Consider the following 26,646-nt stretch of genomic DNA (forward strand, 5'->3'; position numbering starts at 1 on the left):
ACACTAAAAATCCTACTTTCTCAGAAGTCCAAGGAAATTTGGCATATCCCAAAGGTTTCCAACCAACTTATGAACACCATATAGGATCCTGACCAGCTGAATCAAAGCTTGGTACAGAAACTACCCAGCTTAAGATAGCAAAAGAATTATGAAAACCTGAAAAGGCAGCTCAGGCCACCATTAAGGCCATCTTTACTCCATCGATTTATACCTCTGAGTGTCTCTAGAAAGTTGTTTACACATTAAAAGACCCATCCCGCCCTGGTTGTCCTCTCTTTTCTTGCATTCCGTCAGGCAGAGACACAGTACTTGAAAGCACAAACCTCCAAATTCAAAGAGAGTTCTCAGACGAACATCAGCTCTGATGGCCACGTTTATTGTAATCAAAACTTTTGTTAAACGCTTAAGCGTGAATAGAAATGTGGTAACATTTATAGTTGCCAAATCAGAACGAGGTGAGATACCTCAAAAGAGGCAATTGAAGCTATGGGGGTCGTTGTAGGGGGAGGGGAATAGTACATTTAAATTTGATTTGGTTCACTGAAAATATGCAATAATTTTATTTATTTGAATGGAGAAGGTACAGAAATTGTTCCAATGGTATAATCTAATGGGAGCTATCTACTATGCACTCATCAGCATGTACATTTCTATTTATTGCTGAGTCATGAATTTAATCCATTTATACCCAATACAGATTCATGACTCATTTCCTTCATTTCCTCATGAATTTTAATAATTGGATCCATGGAGCTGACTGGTTCCATTTGGATACAGTAGGTGCAGGTTTTTACCTATCCATTGAAATAGAGGTAGAAATGTCAAAAAAAATGGAAGGGAATAATCTTAAAAAAGTAAAAGTCTTCAAATCAAAAACAGAAAATGCTGGAAGCACTCTGCAGGTCTTCAGCTTACACGAAGAAGAAGTTAAAAGGCAGGATTTCCATCTCGTATAGACTGGTACAAGGAAATATAGCATGAAAAGTGGGGATGTAATAGTAAATGTGAGAGCAAAGGACAATTTCATTTGTTCCACGTGAGCGAATATTCACCAATATCTTTTGTAAGTATAGTTATCTCCTGCTATCCGAAAGTAGAGTGTTTCTATGAAAGCCAAAATGGCACAAAGCAAAGAAGCAATTACCATTAATTTATATGGGAAAACTGAGTGTTCCCAGACCCACAGCTTCTCCTGACACCCCGTTCTCAGTCCCCACACTGATCCCACTGCCCCGTGCTCTCCCACTGACCGCTATTTTCACTTTTTTTTGTAAAAGCAAGAATTCTCTTCAGATTTCTTTCAGTGAGCGAAAAAAGGTACGAATGCAGGTCTTTCGTAAAAGCAAAATGGCATAAAGCGAACTTTTGAAAAGCGGGGAATACCTGCACATAGACTTCCACCGCCATCACAATCGGCTTTCTTCCACCTTATTGCCAGGATGACTGTCATTCCATCCTACCCGTTTTTTTAAAGCCCATTTCACACTACCAAATAAAGTGGGTTGAAGCAGGCAATTTCGCGGGACAATAGTGGGTAATCTGGCAGTGTGAAAGGTCCCAAATGGGCAGGGCAGGTAAAAGTCAACCGGTTTCTGACCCTTGGTGGGGTGTGGTGCGTCAAGGCCCTGCTGAATTAACTTGGATTTGACGGGATCTGGTAGACTGCAATGTGAACAAGCAACCGGCTCTATCAGGTACCATTAGTGATGTCAGTCTGGTAGTTTTACTATCAGTGCAGTTAATTTCGCAGGGCTAACACAGAGTGGTTGGCAGAGTTGTGCTTTAAACCATCTCAAGATTACTTATAATATCTAACACAATGTAAATGCTCAGTTGTTCTTCTTTACCCACTATGATCACAGAACTTGCATTAGTGCTCAACCCAACGTCCTCTCAGTTCCCAAGTTTGAACAGTCCGAAGCCCACTGCAGTAGATTTTCACCCAGTTTTTTACCCATTGCACACACAAGTTATTAAGTTGTGCACGTTTTTTCCCCACGGTCTTTTATACATTATGTACTCTTGAGCTCTATTCCTGCTACAATTTCACTGCCCTGCAAGTTCGTAACGTAACTCAGGATGTCACCACTGGAGATTGGGCCCCTCTTATCCACATGAACCAGGTAATTCATGGACTAGTGTGAACAGCTAACCAGGTTCTGCAATTCGGGTCGTTTGGGTTGGCGGCGTGAAAGGGTCTTCATTGGATCAGTTCTGAAGGAAGCTTTCACATCAGTGGCTTTTGCAAACACAGCATCTGACATCATCAATAGAGATCAATAACATATTTTCTATCTCTCAGAAGAATATAGTTCTCCTGGTCTCCCAAACAGCCTCCATATTCAAGTGATCACATTCTTCAACAGGAATCCCCTCCAGATACATCTTTCCCTCCATTCTCATTTCAACATGCCAAAGGGACAAGATCTTCTAGAATTCCCTGGTTTATCATTCTTTCATATCCATTAACCACTCCCTTTCTCACTGTACTTTCACATATAACTACAGCATTTGCCCTTTTTATTCCTTCCCTCCATGTGAAGCGGTAAATTCACTTACATTTGTTCCAACTTAGTGCATGGGCATTTGAGACACCTCATCCAGTTTATTCTACAACAGAGAATGCAGTTTGGGGGAATTTGTTCAGGGACAACTTGTCAGTCAACAGATGTTTAATTTTTTTCCCTTTATTTCCTTACCCTTCCATCTTTAACTGTATTTAAAGTAATAGTTCTCTCTTCAACTCAAAACATGATTGCTAGGTTTTCAAAACTAATGAAGATTATTGACCCAAATTCTTTCGCAGACTCCAGGGAGCAGCACAGGGTACCATATACACCTCCCCGCTGGGATAAGACCCTACAGGAAGGTGACCATGGCAGCGAACCAGCGAAGAACCCACTCGGGCTGCGGGCTTTTGGTGACTTGTGATCAAAGGTCCCACGTGGGCTGCAGGTTGTTGGGGAATGGCTCATGTGAACCAAGTATCGGAACTGGGATTCAGAGCGTGCTGAGGGCAAGAAAGGGCTCCTGAAAGGCTGGGGCACTGAAGCTCGGGTTGCTAATGGATTGAACGGGAGTCTGTGCAGCTGCGGAGGATGCGGGAGCACTGGAGGAGAATCCACAGATACTTGGTGCCTCTGACGGGACTCTCATTGGCTTCTCCTTCTCTTATTGTTAGGGGTAGAAGGCAATGCTTATGGTGACTTTGTTTGCCTTAAGGTGGGCAAAAGTTGAAGCATATTGTGTATATTACATTCTGTAACAATAAAAGGAATCTTGAATTTTCATTCTGCTTCTCTTCCCAGAGACGTTACCGTGCTTCTGACATTTTGTATTTTATTTCAGATTTCTTTCCATTCTTTCATGCCATCCTTTTCCATCCAGTCAACAGTGTCATGTTGAACAGTAATAAGCTGGTGGATGAAGTGAGTGGGTCACATAGCATCCCAAGGTAGAAATAGTCAGCCAACATTTCAGGTAGGGACCCTTTCTTGTGATCATTGTTTCCCAAATTCTCTACAGGTGAATCAGAAGTTATTGTAATGAACATGTAAAAATAAATAAATTAATGCAAAAATAACAGAAGGTGAGGTCAGTGAATGGACAAGAAGAAGCTATTATCTTCAGGGTCCTGTACCTTCTTTCATGATGGTGACAGCAAGAAGAGGGCATGGTCTGGGTGGTGAGGGTCCTTGATAAGAGTCTGCTTTCTTGAGACACTACCTCTTGTAGATTTCCATGATGGCACTGGCCAAGTACATAACTCTCTGCAGCCTTTACCTGCCCTGTGCATTACCAACTCCATATGAGACAGCGTTGCAACAACCAGAATGCTCTCTACTGTACACCCGTAGAAGTTTACAGGGCGATAGACAAAATCTCCTAAAATTCCTCACAAAGAATAGCCGCTGGTGAGCCTTCTTCATAATTGCATTGACATGGAGGCCCCAAGACATCATCGGAGATGTTGGCACCCAAGAATTTCTTAACCATTTCCATTGCTAACCCTTCAATAATTTCCTATTCCTGCTGTCCACAATCGGCTCCTTGGTTTTGCTAACTTTGAGTGCAAGATTGTAATGGCTCCACTCAACTAACTGACCTATCTCTATCCTATATGTTTCATCATTGCCATCTGTGATTCTGTTGACGTCGTAGGCAGCAACAAGTTGTGACTAGCCACAGAGTCATATTGAGTAGACCGGTGAGTTAAGCGTGCATCCTTGAGGTGCACCTGTGCTGATCCTCAGTGAGGAGGATATGTTGTTTCCAATTCCTACCGACTGGTCTCTGATGAGGAAGTCAAGGATCCAGTTGCAGGGGGGTGGGCAGAGGCCCAGGTTTTGGAGCTTGTTGACCAGCACTGAGGGTGATGATGTTAAAAGCTGAGCTTTCGTCACTGAAGAGTAGTCTGATGTACCTGTTACTGTAGTCTAGGTGATCCAGAGCCGAGTGGAGAATCAGTGACATTGCATCTCCTGTGGAACAATGATGACAGGAGGCGATTTGCAGTGGGTCCAGATGTTTACTGAAGTGTGAGTTAATTCTGGCCAGTGAAACACACAATTCTAATTTTGTCCATTTTTGCAATCCTCTTTCCTGCACTATTTATTCAGTTTGTTCTGTAGAAATCTCTTGGCTAGGGTACATTGTACACCAAACAATTTTTCTGGGGGCTGGGCAGGGAGAACTGAATAACTTCAATTTAAAAAAAAATTCAAACAATGGATATTGAGAAGCAAATTTTAAACACCTGGTCCTCAAGAAGAAAAGTGCAAATCGATGGCGTTTGAAATGTAATGCTAATCACTGGAGATACAGAGCTGGACGTGGAAGAGAAATTTTATTATCTCGCAGAAATAATACCACACATTGAAAGCAAATCAAATTCTGACTGGGGTTGTTCTCGAATAAACATCTTTAAAGAATGGAAGCTCATTGAAAAATAATCAATTTCCTTTAAAAGGACAAACACTGAAAAACAAACCACTGTTGCTTGGTTTGAAAATGTATAGCTAACAAATTCATTCATTTAACTTTCAGGATTGCTCTGATTCCAATGTATAACAATAAGTGCAAAGTGAGTATATAACGTCGCAGGGACCAACTTTCAAAACATCAGTCTTTTGGTTAAGTAAAAGCACATACCAAGAAAGATGTCTGGCGGCCAAACCAATGTTTTTAAAGCTGTAATCGGAGACTTTTTAAACAAATGCCTTCTAATGAAAGCATGCCCAGACTGCGTCTCTTCTTCCTCCCTCCCCCTCCCTTTCATCGTGTGCAGCAAGCCTTACAGACTCGGCTCTTTGCCACCTCCCATTACACTGAAAGCTGAAGGAGTCAAGGATAACTTCTCCCTTTCCGCAGGCCCCTCCTCTAAAGCTGCCCTGGGCGCCCAGGCTGACATGCCTTTTAAGCACTTCTAGACTGCAGCGCAGACTTTCTGGCTCCAGTACTATTGTTTGCTCACTGCTCCGCCACACATTCAAGCCTTGATTAGCATAAGAATATTGGCATCTCCCAGCAAGCAATCTCGACTGAGATCCTCAGTGCGTAAATGCCTCCATTCCTTGACCGTTGTTCTGAACGCTCAAAACTGCCCACCGACAATGCTGTACCATATTCACTTCATAGCAGAACAGGCATTGACAACCAAAAAAGTGGCATTTATTGAACTTAGTTTACCGTTAAATGGCCTTGACAAATGCCACAAGATAGAACTCAGTCGAGTTGATGAGTTAACCAATTAAGTACTGAAATTTAAAGGAGAAAAAATTACTTTTTCTTTATTTTATAACAGATGTTCTGCAGCGAAGTTATTTAAAATAATTTTTCAGGTTTAAAGCCAAAGGCTTAAACTGGTCTGATTTACGTCCAGAATCCTGACAAGTTTTTAACTCAAGCTGTTGTTAATAACTTCATGGAGTGAGATAGCACAAAGCAGTGAAACCTATTAATTCAGGCAAAAATCAGGGAAAACATTGACACACCACAAAAGACGTGCTTTTTTTGATGGTGGGGGGGGGGGGGTCCAGGCATATTTTGAAAAATACATTTGACAGAGAGATACCAGAGACTGTAAACTATAAGCTCGGGCACAAAATGATGGTAATATAGCTTTACCCCTATCGACGCTGTGAGACCTGCAGAGTTCCTGCAGCATTTTTGTGTTTTTATTGTAAATTATAAGCTGTTGTTTTTCACTGGATAACAAGGCTACATTTCTGTTGAGCATCACTTTCACAGGTCTGACAAAGAGGACTGCCGCCAAGACTGTGGGAACTTCCAGATCATTAAGCAACCATCCTAAGTATTTGGTAAGTCCTGAGTGTCCAGAAAACAATCACAAAAATATGGATGACAATTAAAACATCACAAGGCTTAGTTGTTGAAATGCTATTCAAGTTGCATATTCCATTCCAGGATGCAAAGAGGAAAATTTATAGCACAAAGTGACATATAAATGATTATGGCTTGAACGCCCATGCGTTTAACCTTTTATGATGGTTAGAGAACATTGCAAAAGACAAAAACAAACAATAGGAATAAAAGAGCCATTTTCAAGCTGAAATACAACAATTCTGGATCACTGATGGGGCCTTACTATTTACAATATTTACATCTTAGATGGAACTGCCTCATAAATTTGCCAATTGATTGATTGGTGGAAAAGTTGTGAGAAGGATATCGTGAATAAAGAAAAGCTGGAGGGACTCAGAGGGTGAGACAGCATCCAGTTAATGTTTCGGGTCAGGACCTTGTTTTGAGACTCAAGTGGGAAGGAATGAGAGAGAAAGCATAAAAATGGGAGGGTGGCTGGCAGGGCCAAAGAGGTGACAGAATACTGGACCAATGAAGGGTTAGAGAAAGAAGGGCTATTGAGTGAGGAGGTTTATGAAAAATGGAACAGAAGCATGTAACAGTTTGAAATTGTGAAATTGGATTAGGGTGGGGTCCCACTGTTTCCACCTGTTCTTTATCTTCTCCATTTCAACTTCTCACACTCTGACCCCCTAACCCACACTGTGATCTTCCCCTCTTCCATCTTCCAGTATTCTATCATTTGTTGGCCCCTCCCCAGCAAAATCATCCAAGTGCTAACTCACCTTCCCACTTCTGCTTCAATATAGGGTCCTGACCTGAAATGTTGACTGGCCATTTCTCTACCTGATCAGCTGAGCCACTCTTAGCTTTTCTTTGTTTACTTAAAATTCCAGTTTTTTTAAAAGGACACAAATGGCTGGTCAAGTAGAAATGTGAGTTTATCCATTTTGGCAAAACAGTACCATTTAAAATACAGGTATGCGCTGGTTAACGTCAGCAATTTTCTTCTTTGGCTTGGCTTCGCGGAAGAAGATTTATGGAGGGGTAATGTCCACGTCAGCTGCAGGCTCGTTTGTGGCTGACAAGTCCGATGCGGGACAGGCAGACACTGTTGCAGCGGTTGCAAGGGAAAATTGGTGGGTTGGGTGTTGGGTTTTTCCTCCTTTGTCTTTTGTCAGTGAGGTGGGCTCTGCGGTCTTCTTCAAAGGAGGTTGCTGACCGCCGAACTGTGAGGCGCCAAGATGCACGGTTTGAGGCGATATCAGCCCACTGGCGGTGGTCAATGGGGCAGGCACCAAGAGATTTCTTTAGGCAGTCCTTGTACCTCTTCTTTGGTGCACCTCTGTCTCGGTGGCCAGTGGAGAGCTCGTCATATAACACGATCTTGGGAAGGCGATGGTCCTCCATTCTGGAGACGTGACCTACCCAGCGCAGTTGGATCTTCAGCAGCGTGGATTCGATGCTGTCGGCCTCTGCCATCTCGAGTACTTCGATGTTAGGGATGAAGTCGCTCCAATGAATGTTGAGGATGGAGCGGAGACAACGCTGGTGGAAGCGTTCTAGGAGCCGTAGGTGATGCCGGTAGAGGACCCATGATTCGGAGCCGAACAGGAGTGTGGGTATGACAACGGCTCTGTATACGCTTATCTTTGTGAGGTTTTTCAGTTGGTTGTTTTTCCAGACTCTTTTGATTAGTCTTCCAAAGGCGCTATTTGCCTTGTCGAGTCTGTTGTCTATCTCGTTGTCGATCCTTGCATCCGATGAAATGGTGCAGCCGAGATAGGTAAACTGGTTGTCCGTTTTGAGTTTTGTGTGCCCGATGGAGATGTGGGGGGGGGGGGGGGGGGGGGGCGCTGGTAGTCATGGTGGGGAGCTGGCTGATGGAGGACCTCAGTTTTCTTCAGGCTGACTTCCAGGCCAAACATTTTGGCAGTTTCCGCAAAACAGGACGTCAAGCGCTGAAGAGCTGGCTCTGAATGGACAACTAAAGCGGCATTGTCTGCAAAGAGGAGTTCACGGACAAGTTGCTCTTGTGTCTTGTTGTGAGCTTGCAGGCGCCTCAGATTGAAGAGACTGCCATCCGTGCAGTACCGGATGTAAACAGCGTCTTCATTGTTGAGGTCTTTCATGGCTTGTTTCAGCATCATGCTGAAGAAGCATCTGCAATACGTTCTGTGAAATTGGGCGCTATGCATTGTGGACGCCGTGCAAACACCATATTATATCCTGAGACACTGTACTGTACCTGTAAACTTTTTATTTGTAGGTAGGGTTCAGTTTGGGGACCAACATGGGGCTGTTGGCAAAGCGCGGGTCAGTGTAATCAGTGTTGGGGCTGACACAGTGCTACGGGAGGGATCTTGGCAGTGGGATCAGCGCGGGGACTGACACGGGGTTGGATCAGTTTGGGTATACAGTATATAATTTCCTATAGCTAGCATTGCTTTTTCTAAATTGCTGCGGTCTTGCTCGCCTTAACTGAATAATTATGGGACAATGGACTTATCTGTGCTCGGACATTGCCTGAATGGATGTCAAACTGCACATACCTGTCATGTAAGACAATTATATTTTGATAATGTCACAAGAAACACAGGTTTAATACTGAGGGAAACCAAACAGAATGATATTTTCTAGACTTATGAAATATTTTTAATATTAGCTTTATTGTATTTCAATTATTTAACTACTTAACTGTTTCCAGCTTTTAAAGTAATAATTTTAAATTGATATGTTAATATTCCAAAACATAAAAATCTTTGCAGCTTTGATGTCAGTTAAAGGTGGGGTGGAAGTGGTTGCTGTGGTCATGGGTCCGTACTAGCACATTTTAGTCCATGAACAGGTGTTGAAGTAGTACCCATAGGAGAAGATTTTAATGATTGTCATAATTTCACTATAACCTAACTCAATTGTGGAAAAAGGACGAAAGGATAAAAAAGGTTCCCAATTAGGGCAGGCCAGTTTTTTAAAAACGAGCTTGAGGTATGATTTTGGCATGGATTAGAAACAGATACGTGAAAGCACGTTAGTGCAGTGGGAGGCATACAAGAACAGAACAGTGCAAGTTCAGAACAACAATATTTCTGCTAGGTAATCAAGATTATTGTCAAGTAATAAAAAGTGACAAATTGCTTTTGTCTGCTCTAAGGCAAACAGATTTGCCATCAGCAGAAATTGCCCGAAGTGCCTCTTACAGTCAAAGAGAAGCAAAAGAGTTCCCACCAGTCATGAATGCCTGTGGATTCACCACCTCCATCACTCCTGCAGTCTCTGCAGCCACACAAGTCTAGTCCAAACCATCAGCAACCCGAGCTCTAGATATGGACCTCTGAAACAATTAGGAACTTTCAGCGCCCTCGGCACCCTCTCGCTTCCTGGTTCCGATGCCCCTTCAGCCAATTTTGAGCCGGTCTCCAGGAATCCACAGCCGATTGAGAGTCCCTTGACCTCAGTCTCAAGCAGCCCACAGCCTCCGTGGGCTCTTTGCCTTGAGTCACCAGCAGCCCACTACCTGTGTGGTTCCTTCGGCCGTAGAACCCCTCACTGGTCCGCCGCTGTGGTCATTGTCCTGTCTCCTCCACTTCTTCTCAGATGGGGGGGGTGGGGGAGTAGTCACTCTGTTTGCTGGTGCCCTGTGCTAGTCCTCCCTTCCCTGGAGTCTGCAACCACTCATAATATTGCTGATCATAGCTGCATCTTGCGTCCAGAGCCCGTGGTTGTGGGATTTTCAATAAAACTACCGTCAGCTGCCTTAACAGGTCATTCAAAGCCTGTACAGAGCTGACAGCAGTTGGACCTTGCAGGAGCACTGTCTCTGCTCCCCACTCTCCGTGGGCCCACACCAGCAGCAGGGCAGCCGTTCAGCCATTTAAAAAAAATCTTTATTATCTAGAATCTTTATCTAAAACCTTGCAGGATAATACAAAAAAAAGGAAGCTGTTGTCAAACACAGCTCGGTATTTTCAAAATATCTAGGAGGTCGCATTAAAATGAGTACCATATTATAAACTTAAGCACCAAGTATGTAAAAATGGCAAGGAAAAGACAGGTAAATCAAAAGTTGACTTACAAATACAAAGCAATAGAATAATCTCTGCTGTAATGAGTGAATTGGAACACAAATACCAGCAACAAAATTTTAGGTGCGATTGTAAACAGTGCAAAGTAGAAGACCAATTAAGAAAACAGTGTTAAAAACTGAATTGAAGGATAATTGACAAATAAAACCCAATCTTGTAATGGTTTGTGCATTTTATTTTTTAATTTAGACATACAGCACGATGAGTCCTTTCGGCTCACGCAGCCCAATTACATCCAATTAACCTACAATCCGCGTTGAAAGGTGGGAGAAAACCAGAGCTCCTGGAGGAAACCCACTCAGACACTGGGAGAACATTGATATTTACAGAGAGCATAGGGTTCGAACCCTGGTCCCGATCGCTGGTGCTGTAACAGTGTTGCACTAACTGCAATGCCAACTGAGCTGGCCCATACATATTGTGCTGCAAAATCAAATTCCACGTAAACTTCCAACGGGTAGATCGATGACACAAATCTTAACATCACAGAGCACAAAGTATGCATGGGAATTTTGGGATAAGCATATGCTTAAAACACTTACCAACTATGGGAGCAAATGATGTTACAGCTGAATTTCACTCTGAGCACAACTGTTAGCTTGGGCAGCACGGCTAGCGAATCACTATTACAGGGTCAGTGATCCAGGTTTGAATCCAGCGCTGCAAGGAGTTTTGTACATTCTCCCCATGTCTGCGTGGGATTTCCCTACTCTTCAAAAATGTATTGGGATTGGTGTATGTCTAAATTTAAACCTGAATTCAGGTGTTAGAAAGCATGAATTAATTTTAGAAAATGCATTATTAAATTTCTATTATTAATTTAATTTTACTCCAGCTAGCTAAAATCCACAGCACACAGATCACAGGAGCCCATTCAGCAGAAAGACCTATTTTGCAGTTTGCACTCACTTTGTGCAATTTTCATTCCATAGAACTCTTTTCATTCACGTGTTGTCAGGAAACTGGCTGTTGTACGGTTCTTGTCATTAGGAGACAGGACCCTGTGCTGGGTTTCAATGATATGGTTGGCAAGTCAATTTCTGGGTAACAAGAGTTGGACAAGGTTGCAGTTCAAGTTTCCAATATTACTGAATTAGAAAGTTGAATGCATACAATTGGTGCTGAAGACGGAAGCAGATAGAATTCGCTGAAAAAAAAAATTAGGCCTAACTTGTCTTATTGATATTTACTTCTTTAGTGAAACATGATGCTGCAGCCGCTATGATTGCAGTCAACACACCAAAATGATGGAAGAACTCAGATGGCCTTTTCAGCATCTAAGACATTTCGGGCCTGAGCCTTTTTTTTTAAAAAAGGAAAAAATGAAAAAAGGCAGAAGCAGGATGTACAGTGCATTACCCCGTTTCCAAAGTTCTGAATACCAAAAAGATCCAAAACCCAAACTTTTTTGAGGAGGTGACATGACATCGCAAGTTGAAAAAAATGTCACCCAACTTACCCATGTGGGGCTCTGCTGCTCTCTTGGTGCCAGTTTGATAACAGCTGGGCTCAGAACCAGCCAGGAAGATAGACACTGAATGGCTGGATGTCTCAGAGAAGCAGGCTGGAATCCCGAGGCATTAGTGAGCGAATGAAGGAAATCGACAGGTCAACTCACGGGGAGAAATTAGAATGTTGATTGTCCTTGTTTCAGGTAACTCCCTCGCCTCTCTCTTTCCATTTCTTTCACCCTCCATTGTACTTGGTTTACAAACTGTGTACTGCTGTCTCCCAGCCTAAAGCGGTCAGAAGAATCCTTTGTCCTGGCGTCATCATGAGAGCAGCCTCCCGGGCAGGAGTGGGGATTGTAGTGGCAGTGGGGAGGTGTCGGGGACCGGTGACGGCTGATGCTACTGTGCTGTTTTTGGGTTTTTCAGTTTTGTTCTGATCACTGAAAACAATAACTGAAAAACATCTGGTCCCAAGCATTTGGGATAAAGGGTAATATACTGTCACAGAAAGTCTCAGAATTTAAACAGTGGGGAAGGAATCCAGACCAACAAAAGGTGTTAATTGGATAATAAGGGACTAGATAAAATTTGTCATATCAGTGCAAAAGGAGACAGGGAATGGAGAGAAGACAGGGGAAGAAGTGGGTGGGGGTTAACAAAAGCCAGAGAAGTCTATATTAATGCCATCCGGTTGAAGGTGCAGAGAAGGATGAGATGTTGTTCCTCCAATTTCGGGTGGTCTCAGTCTGGCAGTATGAAACCATGGACAGAGATCGGCAAGGGAATGGGATGGAGAATTGAAATGGGTGGCCCTGGTCCACTTCACACACCCTTCATCACTTCAACAACTTCCAGTTCCCTAAACTCACGCACATATTTACCATGGACATCCAATCCTTATACACTTCCCAAACTGAAGGCCTCAAATCCACTTGTTTCTTTCTGGACAACAGAACCAATCAGTCCTCCTCCGGCTGGCCGAACTTGTCCTCACCCTCAATAATTTTTCCTTTGACTCATCCCACGTTCTCAAGGTTAAAGGGACCCGCATGGACCCCAACTATGCCTGCCTTTTTATTGACTACGTGGAACAATCCATGCGACAAGCTTACAGAGGTGAGGCCTCTCAACTCTTCCTCCGCTACATTAATGACTACTTTGGTGCTGCCTCATGTACCCAAGATGAACTTGTTGACTTCATCCACTTCTACCCCTATTTGAAATTCACTCGGTCCACTCTAACAACACTCTCCCTTTCCTCCATCTCAGGACACAAACTCTTAACAGACATCTTCTATAAACCCACCAACTCCCACAGTTACCTTGACTACACCTCTTCCTACCTTGTCCCCTGCAAAGATTCCATTCTCTCAATCTCTCCATCTCTATAGCAGCTGCACCTCAGATTAAGTCTTCCATACCAGATCATCAGAGATGTCCCCCTTCAAACAATGTGACTTTCCCTCCATCATCATCAACTCGGCACTCACCCACATATCCTCCATTACCTGCACATCTGCCCTAGCCCTCTCCGCCCCCAGAAGCAACAAGGACAGGATTCCTCTTGTCTTCACCTACCATCCCACCAGCCTCTGCATCCAATACATCCTCCTCCGCCACCTACTACGTGATCCCACTGCTAAACACATATTCCCCTCTCCGCCTTCTGCAGGGATCGCTCCCTCCGTGACTCCCTTGTTCACTTCTCCCTCCCCACCAATCATGGGACCTACCCGTGACCACAGGAGATGGTCCACTTGTGCCCACACTTCGTCCCTCAGCAATTTAGAGCCCCAAACAGTCTTTCCAAGTAAAGGAACATTTCATGTGAATCTGCAGGGGTCATCTACTGCATATGGTGCTTCCACTGTGGTCTCCTCTACATCGGAGAGACTGGATGCAGACTAGGAGATCACTTTGCTGAGCACCATGGCTTTGTCCACCGCAATAGCAATCTCCCAGTGGTCACCCATTTCAATTCTTCATCCCATTCCCTTGGCGACATGTCTGTCCATGGTTTCATACTGGTAGAGTATGAGTCCACACTTTAACTTTTGATTGGGCACTCTCCAACTGGATGGTATTAATATAGAGTCCTCTGGCTTTTGTCAAATCCCAACCCAGTCTCTCCATTCCCTGATTTCTTTCTCACAGACATGATAAATTCCACCTAGTCCCTTATCATATCCAATTAACACCTTTTGTTGGCCTCGATTCCTCCCCGTTGTTTGAATTCTGAGACTTTCTGATTTCTCCTGCTTCTGGCTTTTTGGATTTTTTTTTTTATTTGCAGAAGGGCTCAGTCCTGAAATGTCAGCAGTAAATCTTTGTCTCTTATAGACGCTGAAAAGACTGGCTGAGTTAGTTCCTCCAGCATTTTCGTGTGATTATTGATTCTTATAACATGTCAATGTAGTCTGAAGATGGGAATAGTGTAGCCTGTTTTAATTTTTGGAGAAATTTATCAAAACGTAATTGAAATTCACCTTATAGGCATTTCATACATCTCATTCAATTTAAAAATAATGTCAATTGATCTCATTTGTCTTCTGCCAGAAAAATAGAAAAGGTTGACAATACAAAGGGAGAAGAAAGTCATGAAGATGACACAAGGATTAAAGGAATATAGATAAGTTATACAAGTTGGCAAAGATCTGGATCTTTTACAGCAGAGTTAAAAGGAAGAGTATCATAGGTAGATTGATATGTGAAATTGAGGATACCATCATCGTAATAAATGGCAGAGCATGTTTAAGGGCCAAGTGGCCCACCCCTGCTGCAAATTCATTAGTACTTACCACCAAGCAAGATATTGAAAAGCAGTAATAAGTTGACCGCAGAAGACTCGGGCTTTCTTACAGAAATGTTTGGTGACACTGAACTAGAGATACCATCAAGCAAGAGTTGAGTAATAATCTGGGGCTTGGTTCAATTTTTATTTCTTGTACTCTCCTTGAAAAATCCAACCAGGAAATGCCTCACACCACACAAGTATGAAAATACTTGCCACATTGTTAATATTACAAGCTTCTGTGGTATTGTTCATCATTTAATGATAAGGAGGAGTTTGATAAAGAATGATGTTGAAAGTTTTCTCATTGCATAGCTGTCTGAGAAGTGCAGATTTCAATTCAGCTAGGAAAATAGATGGTTCCTGCTTGTGAGGCACGTGCAAGGCAGAAACATATACTGTGCTTGCTACCCACATCTGCTTTAAATGAAAATGTTTTCCAGATGGCTTGCATTTCAACGTGATTATTTCCTGGATGAAAAAGCCTGCTTTTGCTTAAGTTAGGCTGGCCACATTGACTCTGTGGCTGCCAGCCTTTCCCCACTGAGATGATGTTATTTCCTGCACATTTGCATCATTTTCAGACATTAGTCCTGCTCCAATGCTTGGATAAAAACTTCACTTCAACAATTACCATTTCACACTTTCAAATATAAAGGCACATTTGGTCAGGCTTTAAAAACAGTTCAGATCCTGAAGTATTCCATTTGTCTTTGACTGCCTTAATAAATCACAATCGATTTCAAAATAACTTGATCAAACTAAAATAAAACCTCTTTTTAAGTTGGAATTTCAATGAATGTTATAAAAGTCCTCCTTGAAGTTCATGGAATTCAAAACCAAATGCTGGCTGTAGCTGATGGTAAGGTTCTCAAATTTGTGGAACTTTATTCATGGTACCCTTCAACAATTTCTGTTTGGGACTAAACTATTTGCCATATTTATTATTGACTTAAATATGAAAGAACAACATATCTACAAGGTTGTTGTATAAATGAAATCCTAAAATTACAACACAATTTTCAAGATCATTCACTGGGTACAGACAATACTAGCGAAGCTAGTGCTATCAAGCAGATGCTCTGGTTGAACTCCAACAGTCCATGATATGATGGTATTTGCACAAGATTGCTAAAAAGGAAGCTGCAATATTCCAATAAAATCACAATGGGGAAGGAATGGAAATATATTTTTAAGACAGGTCTGGAAACTTGGAGAACATGCAGTTTCCACGCAGTTACCGGAGGCTAAATCCTTGCCCTTTGAGGTGGCGAGGTCAGGGATGTGCAAGGTGCTGTAAAAGCAGACACGCTGAACTGCTGAGGTGCACCTCGTACAGCCAGAGAACCTGGTAGTGCAAGATATAAATGTTCTTGCCAAGTGCATTTTATGCCTGGATGAAATGAATACCTGAGTAGCAAGTGGACAGAACTTTAAAAAAAAATTTATTAGTTTATAACCACAATAAAACATAATTATATACAATTCAAAACAACACAAATACATGTGGTATATAAAAGAAAAAAGATTCCCTCTCCCCCAATATTACCACCTCCCTTCCCCCCTCTATCCCCCTACAAAAGAAGAAAAAAAGAGTAAGAACAGGACAGAGACCCTCAACAGGGGTGCCTATTATAATAAGGGCTCCATCTTCCAAAATATATATTTGTCTCTTAAATTTTCTAAAGTGGTATACAACTCCGGACTTCAGCATGCCCCATCTTTCTATACCTGAATCCATATCAGACTTCCAAGTTATGGCAATATATTTTCTTGCTATTGCTAAAGAAATTTGAACAAACTTCTGATACATTCAATTTCAACTTAGGTCCAATATTCTTAACATCACTCAATAAAAATAACATTAGATCCTGTGGGAATTTAATCCCCATCAAGTGGACAGAACTTGATATAGCCATGTCTTCTGGATTTTAGAAAAAATTGGGGAGTTAGAAGAGAAACCACTTTTTGGAGGATACTCATTGGCTTATATTAATTAAGTGAATGTTACATAGAACAGAGAGTTTTCAAAACTCAGTGAAAAGCTAAAGAGACTGCTCAGGAGGTTGTAAGGGCGGGTGGTGAGATGGGAAACTGATTAAAGAAGTAATTAACAGGTTCAGAAAATAATCGAAGAGCAAAATAATATGCAAACCCTTTTTACCTACATGAAAAGACCTCAAGATATTAGATATAAAGACCACACCTGGAGCATGGAGAGAAGTTTTGGGCACCGCACAACTCAGAATAAGTATACTGTGGGGAGATTTACAAAAATTATACTTATTTATGACTCCAAGGGATTCAATTTGGAGAAAAAATTGTTCAAACTAAAGTTGCATCCCCTGGAATATAAACTGATCTAATTTAAAATGTTCAAAATTCCAAAGGAATCTACTTGAAAGAGGGGAACTATTTCCACTAGTTAATTTCAGAGCATCATCTAAAAATTAGACTTGTTATATGTTACACCTCAAAAGTTAAAAGAATGGAATCCAACAATATTGAATAAACAAGAAGTTGGAACAACATTACACGCAATTTGGATGTGTACAAAAGTAAAAACATTTTGGGAGGATTTAAACTTAATATTAAATAGAATTACAAAAAATAAGATACCAAAAGATCCAGAAATCTTCCTGTTGAACAAAATAAAAGACAAAGAATTAGGCCTAAATTTAGTCAGGGCTCAAAAAAGATTTACTATGATTGCACTTGTAGCAGCAAAAAAGTGCATAATGATCATTTGGAAAATGGAGGCAACCTTAAAAACACAACAATGGTACACAGAAATGAACAAGTGTATTCCATTAGAAAAAAAAAATCACCTACAATCTAAAAGACAAATATACTTTATTTGAAGAAATTTGGGAACCATTCATAGAGCATATTAGAAACCGGCGATTTCAGACCTCCATCAGTGATAAGATAAAGTATGAAAATACTTAAATATGGAATATTGGACAACAGGATTTCTTTTGTGTTCTTTTATTGCTTATTTATTTTTCTTCTTTTTATTTCTTACTTTACATTATGGGGGGTGGGATGAAGGAGGAAAATGAAAATGACACTGTGTATATTTTAATGACGAATATTTGTATATATTGTTATTGACATGGTTCATGGTGAAGAATTAAATAAAAAGTATATAAAAATTAGACTTGGGAAGCAGGGAGTGAGGATATCTTTCAACAAGCAACAATTGCCAATTATTACTTTAAAATCCGAGACTGAAAGGTTTTGGATAAATAACTAGTTCATGGTTATGTGGTGCATGGTCATGGATCAAACATGATGTCATTAATGGACGAGTTGGGTGCTGATGGTGAAGTCTGGTACAATAGTGACATTCAAAAGACTCTTAGGGAGGAACATGAATGTAAGAAAAATAGAAAGTTATGGGTGTGAGGTAGGGAAAAACTAGATTATTGTAAGGTAGGTTTATACAGGTTGGCATGTGCGAAGGGCCTGCACTGTTCTTTGTGCAATGTTCTTAAAAAGGTTCTCAGGGCAGAGTCTTACTCCCAATATTCTGCACACTTAGTCTAAAAAATGCCCAAAGATTTTGTTTTAACATTCAACTTAGGTACATACCATGTACATAAATTACTATATTCATTTGAATACAGCTTGTTTTGAAAGTTATCAGCATGGCAATGAGAATATTTTGCAAATACAAACAAAATTCCAAAAGAGCAAGACAGAAATTATAACCCCAACAATAGCTTGAGGGATACAGGATCCATCAGTTATTGTTGATTGATTTCCAATTCAACACAACTGTGCTTAATAGCATTTGACACTTCTAAACAATGTTTTATTCTTTCAACAAAGTTCTACACAGTACAAATCTTAGAATCAAAATCAATTTAATTCCATATGACGTGCATCTTTCCGGTGGTAACCCCTACTTTGAAAGAACCACTTGACAACTTCAAGGGGTCGAAAGAACAACCTTAAGGGGTCGAAAGAACAACTTTATCTGGAGCAGCAAAACTTTTTTTTTACATCTCTCTTTCATGATGAGCCAGCAGGCACCACTGGGCATAAGAGGGGTCTGTGTAGGAATGTTCATCCTCTTCGAGGAACCCAGACGTCTCTGCCAGTGTCTCTCTCTGGCAAAGTCACTGTCTCACCATGGAAATGTCCGCTCTGAGGAGGCATCACGGCACAAGTCCTGATGTCTGCAGAAAACACGTCTGTCAGTCAGCTTAACAACATAGGAGACAGGCCCACTATGCCTAAAAGTAATCCAGGTAGCCATTACTGATTCCTTATCACAGACACTGGCATCTGGTTTTAACTTTCTTTCTTGCGCATGTTGATCATGCCCTTCCTTCTGCTTTTCCTGCTTTCTCTCCACTCTGGCCTTTATGTCCGGGCATAACAGGTCCAATCTTGACTCGGGCCTATACCCCATCAGCATCTGCACTGAATTGTGTGTAGCTGTAGTTTGTGGCACAAGGTAGCATTTAAACAAGAAGCGTGAAAGCCTGATGCTAAAAGAGTCCCCCGTCATCCTTTTCAGGCCTTCCTTTACTGTCTGAAGAGTCCACTCTGCCAAACCATTTGAGGCTGGGCGGAAAGGGGCAATCCAAATGTGATGAATGCCATTCTGCTGCTTGAACAGCTGGTAAACATCAGGCCATTATCAGTAACCAGAATGTCAGGCAGCCCCTGGACTGCAATCACTTGGCTGAGTTTGTCTATGGTCGAATGGGCTGTAATGTTTCTGTCTTTGGAATGTGCACCCAACATTACTAGAAACATCTGCTCCACAAAAGTGCCAGAAAAGCCAGTCTGGCCACTCCCATTTTATGATTGATCTGACATTGCCTGCATGATTTTACCTTGTTCTCCACATCCTGGTCTATTCTTAGCCACCAGACTTGGGATCTTGCAAGGCTTAACGTTTGAGAGACCCCGGATGAGTCTCATGAACTTCTTCCACAATCTCTGAATGGCCAGGGTGAGGCACGATGACCCTCGCTGCTCCCCCTGCCCCGAAAATCCAGCCATCCTACAGGCTTAATTCTGTCTTACATTTGGCTTTAGTTCCCCTCCTTCCATGATATGGGCCATCCTTGTAAAAGGGAAGTCTTGACTTGAGACAGGACTGGGTCCCTCTCTGCTCACTGCTTTAACAGAGTCACCTTTACGGGTGTCTCTCCAATGAAAACACCGTCTCTGGAGGCACATGTGTAGCATCTGGTGTCTCAGGTAAAGGTAGACAACTCAACACATCAGCTTTTGCATTCACAAGAATATAACAAGATAAAGGAACAGAATTAGCCCATTTGCCCAGAATCTGCTCTGCAACTCCACCCTGAGCTAAACCATTCTAACTTCTAGTTCCAAATTCTGGCCTCTTCCCCATATCCCTTAATACTCTAATTAGATACCTATCAATTACCTCCTTAAACTCCCCCAATGATCGGGCCTCCACAGCTGTATGTGGCGTGGAATTCCACAAATCCACGACCTTCTGGTTAAAGAAATTTCTCCTCATCTCTGTTTTAAATGGGTACCTTCTAAGACTGTGCCCTCTTGCAGTGGATTCACCCACTAAGGTAAACATCTTATCCACATCTATTTTGTTAATCTTTTCAGTATTCAAAATGTTTCTAAGACATTCTAATTTTTCTATACACCAACGAATGCAGTCCAAGAGCCGATAAACGTTCCTCATGTAAGCCCTTGTATTCCAATAATCATCCTGGTAAATCTTCTCTGTACTCTCTCCAAAATCATTATATCCCTTCTAAGGAGCCCAAAACTGCACACAGTAGTCTTAATGAGGTCTCACCTCTTTACTTGTACATTATTCTTCTTGAAATGAATGCCAACAAAGAAGTCGCTTTCTTTACTGCTGATCCAACCTGGTGGTTAATCTTTAGGTTATCCTAAGAGGTCTCCCCAAGTCCCTTTGCATTTCCAAATTTTGAAATTTCTCCCTATCCAAATAATAATCTGCCTGTTTACTTCCTCTTCCAAAATGTACATTTCTCAACATTGTATCTCATCCGCCATTTCTTTACCCACTGTCCAAGTCTCTCTGCAACCTTTCGGTTTCTTCAACACTTCCTTCTCCATCACCTATCTTGGTGTCATCTGCAAGCTTTGCCACAAAACCATGCAATCCATAATCTAAAGCATCAATATACATTGTAAGAAGAGGCCCCCCAACATCAACCCCTGTGGAATACCACTAGTAACTGGCAACCAACCAGAAAAGGACCCCTTTACCCATCCTTTCCTTTCTACCTATCAGCCAATGCTCCATCCAATCTAATATCTTTCCTGTAATTCCATGGGCTTCCATCTTATTAAAGCAGCCTCTTATGCGGCACCTAAACGAAGGTCTTTTGAAAATCCAAATACACAACATTCACAGCCTCTTCCTTGTTAATTTTGAGATTTCCTCAAAAAAATTCCAAAATGTTGGTCAGGCATGATCATGAAACCATGCTGGCTTTGACCTAGCATATCACACACCTCAGGGTATTTCATAACCTCATTCTTGAGGATCGACTCCAATAACTTTCCAACTACCAACGTGAGACTATAATTTCCTTTTTTCTGCCTCCCTCCTTCCTTAAACAGCAGAATTAAATTTGCAACCTTCTAATCCTTTGGAACCATGCCAGAGCCTATTGATTTCTGGAAAATCATTTCCAATGCCTCCACAATGTCCAAAGCTACCTCCTTCACCCTGTCTGGGAGACTTATCCATCTTTAATCCATTTAGCTTACTAAGCATTCTCTCTCCAGTAATCTTGACTGTACTTAATTCCATTTCCTGAGACCTCTATCAGGTATATTGCTATAGTCTTCCTCAGTGAAGACTGACGCAAAATACTAATTTAGTTCCTCTGCCATCTTTGTTACCCATTATAATTTCTCCAGCATCATTTTCAAATGGTCCTATATCTACCCATGTCTCTCTTTTACTCTTCATATACTTAAAAAAAACCTTAGTGTGCTTTTGTGTTATTTGCCAACTTCCTTTCATAATTCATCTTTTCTTTCCCAATGACTTTTTGCCTCTTTCCGTAAGTTTTTAAGTTTCCCAGTCCTGTTTTTCCACTAATTTTTGCTTCCTTCTTTTGCTTTTATTTTAATTTAACCTATCTTGTTAGCCACATTTGTGCCATTTTTCTATTCAATTTTTTTTCTTGGAATACATCTATCCTGCACTTGATCTCTTGTAGAAATATCAATTCTGCTCTGCGGTCCCTCCATCTCGCTTACTTTTGCAATCAATTTGGGGAAGTTCCTCTCATACCACTATAATTTCCTTTGTTCCACTGAAATATTGACACACTTGATATCAGCTTTCCTTTTCAAATTTGTAACTGAAGTCAATCACATTATGATCACTACCATTACCTTTAATTCCCTAATCATAGTCCACTTCCCAGTTGCTGTTTGGGGGCCCTGTATATAAATGCTAATAGGGTCCTTTTACCCTTGCCATTTCTTAACTCAACCCAATATCCCCACCTGCTCTGTGCACAATAGTAGACTGGTAGGCTGACAACATAACAGCCCAACACTTTATCCTAGCTGAGGCTAGCAGTGGTTTATGATCCATATAAATTGTGAATGCACATCCATAGAGGTACTGATGAAAATGTTTGAGACAACATCCAGACCTTCTTTGTCTTGCTATGAATTCCCTGGCCTAATACACAATGGGATCATGAAGAAGGCACGTCAGTGTCTCTACTTCCTCAGGAAGTAGAGGTTTTGTATGACACCAAAAACACTGGAAAATTTCTACAGATGTGTGGTGGAAAGTGTGCTGACCTGCTGCATTAAAGTCTGGTAGAGGGACATGAATATCCCTGAACATAAAGCCTTCCAAAAGGTATGAACATTCAAGGTGGTACACAGAACTCGTATATCCCAACTTAAATGATCTAATTTTGATCCACTATATAAAATATAAATTTTTTTGAAGCTTCTCTGATCCATGTGTTTTGGGAGTGCCCAAATTTAGAGAGGTTCTGGAAAGTTATTTTATAAACTTTATCAATGATTTTTAAGAGCAATTTAAAACCTTGACTGAATTGTTGTTTGTTTTTTCTCGTGACCCAGATAAACCTATGCATGTATCTCAGAAAATAGTTTTAGTTTTTACCATGTTGATAGCCGGACGGGCAGTCTTACTGAAATGGAGATTCACGGTCTGATGTCAGGTGGGGGGGTCACCACTGGATCCACACTTCTGTTTTTATTTATTATATAAGGTAACCTCGATTAGAGGGAGGGGGTAACTCAGCAAACAGGTTTAACATGGTTTTACAGCTCAATTCAAATGATTGTTTATTAAGGAATTCTCAACTTATTTTCATCTATTTTAAAAAAAAATTGTGTTTACTTGTATACAAATGATTTATGTGCTTTCTTTTCTAAAACTCTGTTCGTAGGCTTATATGTTAAACGCAATGAAAAAATTTTAAAAAGGAAATGGGTACAGATGCTGATCAGTCTCCATGTTCAGATAAACTGAAGAAAATATGTGGGCATTGTACAAAAGTCTCCCACAGCCAGACCAATCATGTGCCTGAACAGAAGACAGCAACGTCGTCTGTGGAGGCTTTGATCCAAGTGCTTCCACTGCCTGGCAATGTCGCTCCTCTTATGGCCTCTCCCTTCCTGATGGATTCAGCACACACCATGCAGCACACAATTAGACTGGAGAGAACAGGAAACCCTGCCTGATTCCAGACCTGATGGGGAAGCAATAGGTTTCTCATCCATTGATTTGGACTGCACTATCAATGTCTGTGTAGTGTAGTTTCATCCAATTTCAGATTCCCTTCCCAAAGCCCTTTTTCAAGAGCACCTCCACTATGTACATGTTCAAATCCAGATGAAAGCCTTCTCCTGTTCAAAGATGACCTGGCCAGTTTCCACCCCCTGTCTTGAACATAGGTGACACTATTTTGGAGTAGCATGTTGCCATCAGAGATTTCCTGCCTGGGATTGTGCAGGTTTGGTCTGGATGGATCACCTGTCCCAGAACAGACTTGACTCTATTGGCAAAGCTTTAGACAGGATTTCTAGTGAATGTTTAACAATGATATGGGCCTACAATTCCAGATATCCTCCTTCTCCCCCTTCAGTTTAATGATACACTTCCTAATGGAGTGGGACATTCCTCCTGCAGGAGCATAGCACTGTATACTTACAGCAGGTCTGGACCCACCCAGTCCCACAGAGCAATGTACAACTCAGCCAGTAAGCTAGGGCTTCTGCGAGTTTTACTTGACCCAAAGGAACGGATGGAGTCAGTCCTGGATAATTGAGTGCAAAATGAAGTTTAACAAGTTTAACAAAACCAAATAAATTTAAGAATGTATGAATGTCAGAATATTTGAAGTTCAGTCATCTGAGAAAAGTCACATAAAGAATTCAAAACCAGCCCTTCGTGCTATATAGGACGTTTTCTAAATAAAATCATTAAATTTAATCTAGAAAGAGGTAACAAGTTAAAAATATTACTGATGAAGCCATCCCTACTGCATTCAGTTAATATGGCACCAGTATAGATCAAAGGGGTTGTCAAGCAAAAACAGAAAAGGCTAGTGAATTTGTATTTTGCAATTTGAATTTTAAGTACTCTTTACAAGTTACATTGACAAAATGATTTAATGTGCCATTGGCATAAAAACTGGAGTTCAAAGGAAGTTAAAGCGCAATAGAAACCTACCATTGTTAAATATACATTGTATTTGAATACTTCTAATAATAAGGGAATAGTTGAAAATTGATTGATATTTTAAGTTTTGAAAGAAGGCTAAATGTACTGAATCATTACAGAGTCTTTAGTCTTTCATCCAAGGCACTCCTATGTGAATTGCCCGCGGTATTTTGTAAAAGAATTCCACTCAGGGTGCCTGTTGCTATGCCATTTCCAAGGCAAGGAATCATCCTAATTTCTTGTGGAGAGGGCATTTCTGAACATTAGTTTTGGGCAATATGTGACAACAATCTGACTCCTCAATATTGTGTTGTAGGGTTGAGGGTTTTAGGTTGGCTGCCATGGTGAGTGCAAACAATTGCTATGGAGTTACATATAGCCCCATCTCCCAGCAGCATTGCACAGTCTGGACTACCAAACACCAATTCTCTCAGGCATCTGTTCCACATTAAGCCATAAAGAAATGTAACCAGAATGGTTAGTGAGACACTATGACAGCACTATCAACCCAAGTTCAAATCTGGATAAGGAATCTGTTTTCCCCATATGTGCTCAGTGTCACATTTGTGGCCCGAAATGTGAAGTTAATAAAACATCAAACACAAGTTTTATCAGGTAAACTTCTCTGAGTCTTTATTCTCCAGTTTCCTTTGTTCTCTTGCTTGTGCTCTTATCTCTCTCTCCTACCACGTGACTTCCGGTACATCTCATACATATTCATTATCATGACACTCAGGAGATCTGCTTTCCTCCCATCCTCCAATTGATTAAGTGAATGAAATTGTGCTGCAAATAAATTAAAATATTTAAGATTTAAAAGGAATTCACTGTTGAAATTATGCTAGGTTTATGGCTCAACTATATGCAGCAGTATGTAGGGCAGGGTTTTGTGACAGGTCCCTGATACAGCAGTGCTATCTGTAATTGCATCTTTCTCTGTACAATGCTAAATGATCACTTATAGCACTGATTTAATTAATGTTCTTTTTCCAGGCAACACATTCTGAAAGCTTTGTGAGGTACCTGCACTAACAAACTTGTTTTTTAAAAAAAAACAACAAAATCAACACAAAATAATGACATGGGTGGTGAGAAAGGTTGTGGGAGACTTTGTACAAGGCCCACAGATTTTCTTTGATTTATTTGGACATTAAGACCCTCTACGGGTAGAACTTCTAAGAGAGCAAAATTCTGACACCTGAAGGAAGCAAACAGCAAAACCCGCACACAAATTTACACAGGACTGGCGTAGTGTATAGCCCCAAGGTATGTTGTAGAACATGAGACTGAGTACAAGTACTTAGTTCTCTGAAAGCGATGGCAGTGATGGACAGGCTTGTAGAGAAAGTGCATAACATGCTTGCCTTCATTGAGTCCAGACTATGAGAAGCAGAGTTGGGTCATCATGGTACAGCTGCATAGGACATTAGTGAGACAGCACTTGGAATATTGTTTGTCGTTCTGGTCAACATACGATTGGAAAGAAGTTAAAGCTAGAGAAGGTGCAGTAAAGACTTACAAGAATATTGCTGGGAAACATCAGACAAAGCAGAGTCAAAACTTCAAATTATACCACTGACATTTTAGGTCCTGAGGTTTAAATTTCAAAACTATACCACAGTCAAAAGGCTTAAACGAAAACTGGATTCTTAATCACCCGTCAAAAGTACAATACTAAAATGAAAAAGCTAATGCTCAACAATTCCCACCCCCACCTCCAATGCCAACTGAGACTGACACAAATGATGCCAGTACCAACCGAGGGAAAATGGGGATAGCTTGTTAATTGCAGCTGACATATTGAAGGAGATCCAAATGAATGATAAATGGGAACTAGAGAGAGGAACAATTTAAAGGTGCATGTCAGGAGAAGCAAAAAAATATCCTACAAAAACTAGCCTATTTCAGATGAACAAGAAATAGGAGCTGGCCATCTGGCTGAAGCCTGCTCCGCCACACAATGTTCATGGCTGATCTGGCTGTGGACACAAGTCCACCTACTTTCCTTTTCTCCATAATTCTCAATTTCCCAACCAGGCAAAAATTTCTCAAAACTAGTTTATGAGGCAGCCTCTACTGCTGCCTTGGCAGAGAATTCCACAGATTCACTGCTCTCTGGAAGTTCTCATTCTGTACCCTAAATCTAATTCTCTGAATCTTGAGTTCCCTTCTTCTAGCCTCACCAATCTTGCCTCTTATTTTATAATTTTGTATTTCACCAAGATTCCTCTCTAATCTGAATTTCAGTGAGTACTAGGCTCTCCTCTCACAGGCTAAACTCCTCAT

The 26,646-nt window shown here is 41.2% G+C and overlaps 1 protein-coding gene and 1 long non-coding RNA gene across 6 annotated transcripts in view; one reads left to right on the forward strand and one right to left on the reverse strand.

Annotated features, from left to right (window-relative positions):
- The window catches only part of bmpr1aa (bone morphogenetic protein receptor, type IAa), a 146,511-nt gene that overhangs the window by 60,182 nt on the left and 59,683 nt on the right, over positions 1–26,646 (reverse strand). The window contains exon 1 of one of the 5 annotated variants that reach the window (XM_069885753.1): positions 5,152–5,375. The exons of the other annotated variants lie outside the window; for them this stretch is intronic. The gene's annotated coding sequence lies outside the window, so the exon portion shown is untranslated. Of the gene's footprint in view, positions 1–5,151; positions 5,376–26,646 lie in introns of those variants that run through there. 5 annotated transcript variants of the gene reach the window in all.
- On the forward strand, positions 5,536–24,967 carry LOC138736367 (uncharacterized). Its single transcript, XR_011340242.1, has 4 exons — positions 5,536–6,111; positions 6,250–6,320; positions 11,608–12,063; positions 23,084–24,967. It is a non-coding gene; the product is annotated as an uncharacterized lncRNA (long non-coding RNA).

This window comes from Narcine bancroftii, chromosome 6, assembly GCF_036971445.1.
Source record: "Narcine bancroftii isolate sNarBan1 chromosome 6, sNarBan1.hap1, whole genome shotgun sequence".
Classification (NCBI taxonomy): domain Eukaryota; kingdom Metazoa; phylum Chordata; class Chondrichthyes; order Torpediniformes; family Narcinidae; genus Narcine; species Narcine bancroftii.